At 36.4% G+C, this 12,120-nt stretch overlaps 1 protein-coding gene across 5 annotated transcripts in view; it reads left to right on the forward strand.

Annotated features, from left to right (window-relative positions):
* The window catches only part of LOC124169275 (choline transporter-like protein 2), a 125,070-nt gene that overhangs the window by 29,596 nt on the left and 83,354 nt on the right, over positions 1–12,120 (forward strand). The gene's annotated exons all lie outside the window — the stretch shown is intronic.

Raw genomic sequence — 12,120 nt, forward strand, 5'->3', positions numbered from 1 at the left:
CCCATAGTGTATGTGGTTTGATAGCGCCAGTGTTGATTTCACGGTTTGCCGTGAGGTTAGTTCGTCACGTCATTTTGTCGCTTCGCGGGAGTTTGAGTCACGTTGCACTCGGACAGCTTCCGTTTCGTTGACCTTGCATTCACGGCTTGGAAAGTTGTGCTGCTAACAGCTGGATTGTAACAGAACCGTGCGAATATTTTCTCTGGGTGAAGCCTGAATCACTCGATCATTTTTCCGTCCCTCAGAGTGCCAGCGATAGGTTTTCAGGGACCAAAGGGGTGATCTCTCGACCCATCATTTTTTTAATCCCACTGTTATTCCCAATGTTCCTTTTTCCTTCGCTAATTGGGTGGTTTCCTAATATTTTTTTATTGCCTAAATCGAAAGATTATTACTCCCGGAGTAAGTATTTCACGCTTTTACATTTTTAAATGGCGATATATATTTTTCGCGATTAAATGATAAGTGAAAATTTTCAAGCGCGCGAAAACGCGTCGCGTAAGTATGAATGCCGGGAGAACTCTCCGTGTGGCGTATTTCTGGTTCCTGCTGCCGCCCTTTGAGGTGACCTTGATGCGAGGCTTAGCGCTGATACGACGCAGGCTTCTAGCGGGTAGCCTAGTACCCTGCTGGCTGGTAGCGCTTGGCTTAAATAAGGATTATTAATACCTTATCAAAAGAAGAAAACATTCCGACCTTAGCCAGTTTTAATAAGTAATTATTTAGACATGTTTCCCTGAGCTCTGCGCCTCATGCATGCATTGGTAATCTCAGACAATGTACCACTCCTATCTTCTCGTGTAGAAACTAGGTCCCTGTGACGTCACGTGGAGTGGCATCGCATGGGCGCCAATCTGGCCCTTTTCAAATGAGGATAAAAATGGACCATTGCCATTCGTCTAAACCGGTATTTCTAAAACCTAATAATTTAAATATTATGAATACAGTAATGGTGGGTAACGAATTGCAATCAGTGCCTTTCGTTTTCTTTGATGAAGGAAACTACCCTATTCTGTCACTTTGCGCATTTAAAAATGTCATTAAATTTAAATCCGGGCGTAGCGTTACAATCGCTTCTAGCGGCCTTACGTTCTGATTGACAGAAGGGCGGTGCCAGTGATTGTTTCAGCGACGGAAAAAGGGATAGGATTTCCTTCCCTGGAGCCATCGCGGAAAATGATCGCGTGATACAGTTATTTATTCCTCCATCGTTGGAGCGGTTGCTGGAAATGCTTCTCCAAAGATGTCGAAAAAAATGACCGTGCGATTCAGGCTTAACTAAAGTGGCCATACGTTCCGGTTTGGACCGCTTTTAAGGGCGTCCCGACGGTCTTCGAAAATTCTCTACTATGTCCCGGTTTCGTGCAAAAATTATGGGTTAATGTTTTTGTGATGGCAAATCAAAGCGAAAAGCGTAACACAATGCGGCAGTATGAGTTTATAGATTAATTTGACAAGGAAGGAAAAACAATTAAGAAAATAAAATAATAATAATAGTATTGGTTTTGATTTTAATAACGCATTTCCATAGATTAAGGCAACAGGTTTGCAGGCTTCATTCAAGACCCATTCCCCCCACCCCGGTACGAAGATGTCCCGGTCCAGGCCAAAACATTTTAATTGAAAGAAACACATGCAGATTTCCTGGATCAGGAATGGAAATTAATTATAATGGAAATTTTAACTATCGTGGAAAATCGCGTGTGTTTCTTTCAATATGGAAAAAAATCACTCCGTCACGCTAAGTTCTTCTGATTTAATTCAAAATATTTATGACCATCCTAGGCTTAACTTAACCAGTGCTCTCAACCAGGTTGGCCTTTATCTAGTTATTTAATTTTACCCAGTTTTTTTCTCGGTAAGACATGAAGAATTGCAACTGCTTGGCTGTTAGGAAAGGGTCTTTGATTCAAATCCTGTGTGAGGCTGATTAAAATCCTCAAGAATATTGTTCGCGTTGGAATTGGTCCCCATATGTGCGTAATAACACGCCTGTAGCATTGTCCGTCGTGATCTCTTCTCTCGCCTATTCAAACCAATCTCGGAAATCACTGAGTGGGTTAAAAAGATTTTGGTCATAAAAATCCTTCTAATTATGAAAATATGTTTAAGTTATTTCAGTGGATAATTAAAATCCTATATTACTAGTACTTCTAATTTCATCATTCTGATGTCATATTCGTACCAATTTCGATAATACTTCTTATCCGACGCTGAAGATTAAAGATTCCTCATTTCTATTCTCAATTCCCCATCGGACTGCTGTGTTTTAATTCTCTTCTTCGTGTGCGCCCTTATCCTTGACTTTAGATATCGGTTAGTATCGAAGTCATGTGTTCAGTTCATTCTATTGACGTGGATTTGCAATTTTAATACTCTAAATCCTCAATAATCTTGCGACATCTAGTGTGTGTAATGTCAACCTGATCATGGGGAATAAAAGCCAATTTTCCTGGTTATACACTTGAGAAGATGATGCTGATAATATTATGCGTTGATGAGGCTGATAACATATAATTGAGGTTGTAATGTATTTATCAGCGGGATATTCAGCACTTGGTGATCGTAAAGATTTAATTAGTGTGACGGAATGCCTTTTTTCAGGGATAATTTGGCAATTCCAATGGAATATTGTCAAGGATGTGCATTTGTTGTACCCGAAAATTCTTGTTTCTTTATACTAATTTGATTGCCTTATGAGTCTCCCTCTTTCAATTTAACTAACGATTGCTTAAAGATCTACTGCAAAGATAAGGGTACAAATATTAGTTTAGACAATAGGAATAAATTGTAATGAAATGCTGAGAGGAATGTTTGGAAATATGTTGTGGAAATGGTAAACTACCAGAGCAATAACGAGTAATGAAAAGGGTTGATACACTACAGTACAGCTCAAATGTGGGACTTCCATGAAGTGAATGACTTTGAAAATGGCCAATCACCACCAGTCTTTATTTTTGTCCAAATATGTCCCTATTTGTCATTCTTCAGCCGTCGTCCATTACTATCGCAGTACTTGATGGCAAACGCTGGTGTGCAGATTTTAAAAGTGCCATTCGAATTCTGTTTCCGAATTCTTACAATCTTAGAGTTCCAAATTCAGTAGGATCTTAGAGTTCGAGGAATGAATATATTAAAGCGCTCATTTTTCTTAGTTGTTTTATTATTATCTGATGTATTATTGTGTTTATAATATAATATTTGGTCATCTGGAGAGTACTATTTTTGAGAATCTCATCTCTGGAAAAGAGGTGGTCTTATGAAAACATCCTTGAGGAAAGACGGTCACGAACGTTGACATTGAGAAGTAAGCACGTCCAGGTGATATGACATTATCTACGCCACTGAGGCCGGAAATAATCTGAACGTATTTTTCTGTGCCAGTGTTAAAATATTAAATCACAGAACTCTCTTTATTAGCCTTGCTATTCTCTCAAAGCGAGGGTCATAGTGATATTTTTTGGTATCGTGAAACGTGAAGCCACACAGTTGATGATTTTGTGCTCGATTACAGAAACCTTTGCGGAAATAAGGTTAAGTAAACAAACCGTAATTGGTAAATATTTATTCCAAGAGTATGATTTTACTGAGGCCCATTAGTGAAAAGCGAATATTAAATTTCCAATCGATCTCGGGGGAATTTCTTTTCTTTAACCTTCCATCAAAATATGCATTGATTATTATTAAATACTTAGACGGCGTTTTTAGTTCTCTTAGCTGCAGTAAATTATAATTACCTTTAACAGTTTCTTTATTTCGATTGAAGGCTAGTTGTGTAAATATTTTCAGCTTGTAAATATTTTCCCCTTCCCCTCCAATCGCCCGACCACAGAGTATATATCCCGGCAAAATCTTATGTGTATCACTAGTCTTGAATATGGTACAGTGTACCGAAACTAGTCGGCAATAAAGTGTGTGTTTTGTAGAAAATCAAAGTAATTTTCTTCCAAACATTTTCAGCTTAAATAGTAATTTTCAATAGTTTTACGCAATTTTATGTATTTATGAAAATTAAATTAGTTAGGAATGGCTATTATAAACTACCGAGTGTATCGCATATTTTTGACGAAGGTATAACATTAGATAATACTAGCGACAGTTAAATTTCTACGCGTGGTTAAAGGTAGACAGAAATACAAAAATACATAGTTTACGCTTCTTATCATCATTCCTTTGAACTAATGATCCTACGTTTCTGATATTCCATGGTAAGGAGAGGATGAGTTTTATTGAGACAACTTGGAAATAATTCATATTGTTATGCGTTGATTTCCAATTAGCAGAAAAGAGTTACAAAAAATGCAGCGGAAGAGTCGATGGATTCAAACGGAGATGATAGCAATAAAATTTGTATCGCTGTTGCACCACCAAAACAGCATATAATGTGGATTAACCTTCGAACATACATTGTATGTCATTCCAGGCAAATATACCCGACGGTTTTAATGACGTACTATCGTACAAATTGTTCGTAAATGGTGAAAGAGCTGATTGGATTCCTAAGAATGGGCGTTTCTTCTATATGAAATTAATGTTGAATCGGTCCTCATGTCATCAAAGATCATATTACCGAGGACCAAAGATCGCTCTTAATTTATAACTAACATATTAAGCACTGAAACTTACACTTGTATTGGAAATCGTTGTCGCGGTCATTCATGCTCACGCAGTTGTTAGTCACCGTGAATTTCTCGCATTCTGCACCCCTTATAAAAAAACTGGACGGAATCTCCTTACGATACACTGCCCATGTTTGCGTGGGCTCAACAGGTGGCCCTTTCTTACGGATCGATTTCTTATTTGGCAGCGGAGTTGCCAAGCTGGTTGGAATGTAGCCAAAGTGGCTGTATTTTTCGGCCAATTTCCCAGTGACTTCGCGGGGTAGTTAACAGAAATAAATTCCTTGTACTGTTATTTGATGTAATCTCCATTTGAAAACATGACTATTACATTGTTAAGTTCCTTCACAAATTTTGTGTTGATTTTTATAATTAATCAAATAAATACCCTGAGCTACCTTTTTGAGCAAAGCCCTCATTCTCAATGCACACCTTAATTCACGATTATGGACAGTTTTTTAAGTTCACCTCGTTAAGTTTTCTTAATATGGTCGACTACATTGCACTCAATGCAAAAATTAGTGTATTATCCTCCTGAGGTTGTACTTTTGGAGATACCAAGTCTCGTAAAATCACGGGAAATGATTTTTTATGCTGTAGTATTATCACTATCGTGATATACTTATTCATAACACTTACAGAACATTTTAAGCTATCAGCAATAAGAAAAAAATGTCAATTTTGCTGACAGTTGAAATTCAATTCCACTCTTTTCAGTTCTGATATTTTTAATCTGATTTTCGCGTAGATATTTACCGACTTTTTTGGAAAATTCATTTTTGTATATTAAGAGTATATTTTATGTTTTTTTTCTGTAAAAAGTGTAGTGTCATGAGAATAATCATCGGCTTAATACATTACCATTTTAACATCTCTATGAATTGATAATTTTTTGTTCGTATTCTAGGAAATCTTTGATTAATTTGACTCAACGTTATTGTATATGATTATAGATTTTTTCTTTGGGAAGTATTGGAAGGGTTGACTGCCAGAACTTACTCTATTTTTACGCGTACCTACTTTTCTACTTATTATTTTCACATCTTCAATTACTCGCTTTTCCTTTTCTTGGGAATCGCAGTGCATAATGTAAACTTAGGGTGTATACAGGTACTTTCTATGATTATTGTTGTTAGGTATCAAAATTGAAATTAATACCTTAAAAAATGGAGCTTTTCATTATTTTGTGGTGTAGTTGTGCCTCAGACTACCTCCTTTAGAAAAAATAACATTTTGACTCCAATCTTGATGCCATCAAGGCTATGGTATCGTGGATGACTCGAGTACCAATGTGAGATATGTCAAATATAGACCCTTTAAAGTGTAGCTTGATGGTGCATTTCTTAAGCGCATAGGTCCATCGAGTAAAATGATACTGTGGTCGATATTGGTGTTACCCGTGTTCAATTCGTCAGACAGGTCTTGCTCTAAGCAAACTTGTTATTTATTGGCCAACGTTGATGCTACAAGGTATCTTTGGTCACCCCAACTACTTCTTTGCGTTATCTGGTTCGTCATATCACAGATGTCTTCATGTTTTCCAGGAACCATGTTATCCTTTATCTTTTTCCTCCTTTTAATAATTCACCTGTTAAAATCGTTCGCCATTTTTCATTCTATTCTTGTAGGCTGATAACATTTCGATTTTATCTATACAGTGATCAATCTTAAATTTCATTACTTACTGTCGAAGCCACTGTTTGGAAATATGTTGTGTAGGTTTCCTTTCCAGGCCTTCTATCACAAACTCCTGACGTGGCGCGATTTGGCTCTTTATGCCCATAGCAAATATGTGAAATATACCACCAATCACAGTTCAGGTAGCGTATTAGTACAAAAATTTGATACAATACTAATGGAATAAAATCGATTTAATTGAACCTATATTTAAAACGGAATTGATTGGTGCTACCTTTCTTGCCATTCTTGCTTAATATTAAGAAATCGTTGGTCTTTGATGATTAAAGAGCTCCAATTGAAGAAGATGTCAAGACCCTTAAGTCCGTACATCTGAACTCACGTTGCGATCGTTCATTCCTTTCCCAGTCTTTATTCATCGTTATATTGCAAACAAATTCTTGGCGTCCTTGCGGGCTCGAAGCCTTTATAATATCAAGCACTAAGACCTTTATGCTCAAAGGAGTTTCGTCTGACAAATTGTGTTAGAGTTAATAACGTATTGCCTGCGTGTACTCAAGTGACTTTTAGGCTGAGCATTGATGAATCATCTTGCACTCTAATAGCCGCGATTATAATTTTCTAAATTGGCACGCACCACAAAGGTTACAAATGGAGGCATCCGTTGCACCTGCGTCAATTATGCCACTGTAGTGGAACGATATTCACTCTTAAAATAAATGTGACCTCGAAAATAGACAGTCAATGGTCTTCTAACAGTTTCTGTGAATGTTTTCATTTTGCATTTTAGTAAGTGAATGCATATTTTAAAGATAAAGGGACTATAATGAAACTGATAAATATAATAAATGCATAACATAATAGTTTTAAAAGCAAATTGGCCCTGCTGACTATCGAAGGTCAGGTTTCAGTCATTCATTCGGAAGGAATGATGAGGAAGTTGAGGGTTGATAGTGTAACTTACAGTAGCGTATACTTAAGCTATGTGAGTCTCTGTGCATGGTCAGTAGTGTTTTACCTGTGAAATTCGGAGAACATAAATGGTAACTTTTGATAATCGAATATTAGCTTGACTCAGCCAATGAAAGGAAATAATCCGTTAATTGACTTTAGTCTCCTACAGATGTCAGAGAAAATGTCTAAGTTGACTAAATTTGTTGAAAACGAACTTTATTGATGAAACCAGAAACGGGAGGAATATTTTACTGGTTTATAAAATTTAAAAACCTAGCGATACAGGGAATTGGTACTTTGATAAATCTTCATGTCTTTCAGGCTCGGAATAAAAAAAAAAAAAAAAATAAGATGACAGAACGCATCAGTTGATATGGGTGTTGAGTGGATAGATATTTATTTCACCCAATAACCAGATAGATTTATTTTCGAAGTCACTGCGAATTATAGGGTAAGTATTGTGACTGAAAGATGAATGGAATTATCAAATTTGTCCGGATAATCATTTTTCTGAGGATTATCATAATCGATAAATAAGACTGATAACTCGTTTTTTGGATTGTTTCCTATGCATATTCCATAGTCGTTCTCTGCACACCGTGTATAGGAGGTATTTTAGGGCGATGTTGCCCTTTCTGTTCTTTAAGCGTGTGTTACTCAGGATAAATATATTTTATAAGTGGTAGATGTGGCAATGATAGTCTCCCCTCTTATTTGGTTTGATGAAGTAAAAATTTATGAATTAGAATAAATCCATACCGTTTTATCTCATTTTATTCCGTGCGGTATCGGTAATAATCAACAAATATTTTTCCGTAAAGAGGAAATACCTTATTTTCATTGCTTTAAAAAAATGATATGTGTGCTAGGAAATTTTCAGAAAAGCGATTGATGAAATATTTTTATAAATTCTTTCAAAAGTCAATTAGATATTCAGTTCTTTTCAAACGCACTACTTTTGATTAGTAATAATTTTATTTTTTATTAGGATTAGGCTATTGAGAGCAAATAAGTGCTTTTTAAATTTAATTATTTGTCCCGTTATATCAATTTAATGAAATGTAAAATCAGTAAAGTAATTTATTTCGTACTTCTCTCCCACTTCTGCTTCTTCTTGTGTTCTCATGCTCTCTGATACGGTCAATATCGGCTTCAAACCCAAGCTTTGGAGTTATGGTACTGCGTGGCAGTTAAGAGCATTGCAAGTAGTGAAACCAGCAACTCGTCCACGCAGGAGACTTTGATCAAAGCCCGAATACTACTCGCTTTGGCTTTAAGTGCATGTACAGCTGGTATCATTGGCACACTATTAGGCTTCACTCGCGTTGGAAGTTATTCTCTTAACGAAACCGGATGTTGCAACCCTCATAAGACAGCATCGATCATTGGATACTAATTGTAAGCATGGGTGATGTACAGGAGGAAATGTTTGTGGTTTTGCTGGCTAATGATTCATTAGGATCTCTCACTCAAACGTTGAACTTACTAACTAATTCAGAATGTCTTCATAAATTGAGCATTGATTGCTAGTAAATGGTCTCCAGTCGACACGCATTACCTTAGTGCAAATAGTGGAACATATATTTCGTCCGTGGAACTCTATTCTGCTGAGACTTAGGTACCATGTTATTGTAAGTAATGATCGGCATTTAGGGATGTGTTCGCACGGTCATTCTTTTATTAAATGTTGGTCCTGCGTCCCATCCAAGGTTATACTCATGTATATACCTTACTCCAAGTGTTTTCCCGGATGCCCTGGGTATTAATCATTAAAAATAACATTTTCAGTGTTTTAATGCTGTTGTTCCTTATAAATCAATTCAATATATGGCAAATTATGGTTGAAACGTCGCCTTGATCCCAAGCTATCTCGATATGATTTTAATCTAAGAAAGGGGGAGATTTTGTTTTATATGAAACTAATTTGTTTAATGTTTTTCTCTTCCGAATGTTTCCAAGAAAATAATTGAGGGACCCTTTCAGTCTAACAGAAAATTTATTTTATTTTTTGTAGTTCTTAATAAAAATGTTGTTTTTTAATAAAAATTAATTTTTATCTTGTAATCTATGTAATATAAGTTCGTTTTACTAGTTAAAGTGGAGAAACAGCATCTTTATAATCTAGTCATTAGAAAAAAAACTATCCTTGAGGAACAAACGGCATTTAAAAATTGTAAAAACTGATAGTTACCATAAAAAGCCGCATGCCTTTTGCGGGGGATTCTGTGGCGGCTGAGACCCCTGGAAAACCTGTAAAAATAAAACCTGCCGTAAAACCAGCAAATCTATGAAATTTTTAAATGCCTGGCTGTTGGTCACCCTGCTATTTTTAGTTTCAAAAAACACCTCGCTGAATTGTATTTGGTCGTTCAGTACATTGAAACCTTATCCATGTGAAACATAGATATCATCCACCGGTATTTTATTTCCTATGAACAGATTTTGCTAAACACGAAATTTTGTGAAGCAGATGCCAAAGATGGTACTTAAAAATAGATATAGTTACTATGTTAGGGTTTTCTACCGGTCAAGGAATTGCGTTCCGGACGGCTCTAGACTTGAGCAGACTTTACAGCTCATCAGCTAGTCACCGATGAGCAATGTTATCTAAATCAAAATATTTAAATAGCCTTCCTAGTCAGACATTAGTCAAATTTTGAATGTAATGTTCACATTGCTAATTTTAGCCTATCTTTTGAATTTTCCATGCTAACCTGAGCGCTTGGTAAATTATTGTACAAAATTTATAATCATTCAAGCTGTTTTGCGTTAAATAGGGTAGTTTCCGTCATCAGAGAAAACGAAAGGCATTGATTGCGAATCGTTACCCAACATTATTGTATTCATAGTATACAAATTTTTGTTTTAGAAATCCCAGTTGAAACGAATGTTAATGGTCATTTTAACCTTATTCGAAAAAGGCCATATTTTAGCCCATACAACGCCACTCCACGTGACGTCACAGGGACCTGGATGCTAGAGGAGTGATCAGGAGTTTTACATCATTTGAGATTACCAATGCATGCATGAGGCATAGAGTTCAGGGAAACACTTCTTAATAATCACCTATTAAAATTGCCTATGGTCGGAAAGTTTCCTTCGTTTGATAGGGTATTAATAATCCTCATTTAAGCCAAGCGCTACCTGCTGGCAGGTTACTCTGCTACCTGCTAGCAGCCTGCATCGTATCGGCGCTCATAGCCTCGCACCTAGGTGTCCTCACACGGTGGAAGCTGGAACCAGAATGACGTCGCACGGGATTTTCCCAGCATTCATACTTAGCCGTCGCGTTTTCGCGCGCTTGAAAATTTTCACTTTTCGTTTAATCGCGAAAAATAGGTATCGTCATTTAAAAATCTAAAAGCGTGAAATACGTACTCCAGGAGTAGTAATCTTTCGATTTAGGCAATTAAAGGAATAGGCAAACACCCTATTGTCATAGCAGCAAATTTTCTAATTCACATTTATAGTAGTAACAACGTACTTTAACAGTATTTGTGGGAAATAGATTCTTCTTTTAACCCATGTTGAGATGTTGAGAGTAATGGTTGGAGAGGATTGCGTTTGCGGTAATTAAATATTTAAGGAAAAAGAAATTACGTAAAAAATAACTGAGATACATCAGATTAAATATCCACTGTCGCCATTGCGCAAATGTGCGTGACGTGTTTGTTTTGTAGATGTTAGACTGTCGACGGTCATTATGGTCACATCATATCATCGTGCAAATAAACTTAAAAATTAAAATTATTAAAGGGCACATTATTCATTCGAGATTCATATTACACTCCCAATCCATTAGAATATTCATTTTATTCATTTTGCAACGAGAATGGTGATTTCTAACTTGAAAATGATTATACTTAAATAAAATGCAGTCGCAATTTTTCTCTAATTTAGAAAAATAACTAAAACTTGCATTCAATCCCTCACGGTTGCTACTTCAGTTATGTTAAGGAAATTGTTGTGTTTGGGAAATGTGAGGAATCCGACGACTACCTGAATTCCCTTGTCGCGAAAGCACCTCCTCGCTGGATGTGATATTCTATCTGCGATTCCGGGTACGTATTCGACCCACCTTCGTTATCACATCTACTTGTAGATAAATGGTTATCTCTCGAATCGATTGCTTGCGTCTTTATTGCTTTGTCCTCCCATTGGTCCTCCCATTTGGCGGAAATGAGGCTGCAGCTTCATCACTGTGTACAAAAAAATAGTCTTTAGGACTTATCTACTTGTAACTAACCCACTGTTATTTCTTTCATAACTCTCGATTATTTCCTTGTCAATTAAGTGGCGAGTTTCAACATTTATATATTCATCTCTATATTTCCTTGCTTTCTCAGAATAAAGGCCTCTATAATAATGCACACACGTGCTTTACAAAACCTCAGCGTGTATGCTCGGAGTTTAATGCGATTATAACCTTGGTTTTAGTCAAGCATATAATTTTCGGCTTGTATGAAGGATATTTTAATGGAAAATATGGATTATTTTTTATTTTTTCTTGTCTAATTTACATTGCTGAAGTTGATAGGATGTACCAAATAAATTCAAACGTGGGGCGAAAAATCCTTTTGCATGCGCCATAGAGAGAAATTATTATCTTGTATCTAACTTTTCATGTCTTCGCGTGAAGTCACAAATCTAAACCGTCACAAGTCTTCAATTTTTGCTGACATTTTTGATTGGCGACTTGCTCGTCATCACGGCTTCTAATGCTTGTATTTAACTATGTAGCACTTGGACTCGTTGAAAATATGTAGATAGTTCATTACTGAACGTAAAGATATTCTCTTAATTTGCTTGCTGGCGACTTTCGAGTTTATCATAAATGTTCGTCAATTTTTAAGGCAGACATCATTTACAGGTCCTTTGTATGGAAAAATTTGATGTCCTACAATAAATG

The sequence above is a fragment of the Ischnura elegans genome, chromosome 12 (genome assembly GCF_921293095.1).
Source record: "Ischnura elegans chromosome 12, ioIscEleg1.1, whole genome shotgun sequence".
Lineage (NCBI taxonomy): Eukaryota > Metazoa > Arthropoda > Insecta > Odonata > Coenagrionidae > Ischnura > Ischnura elegans.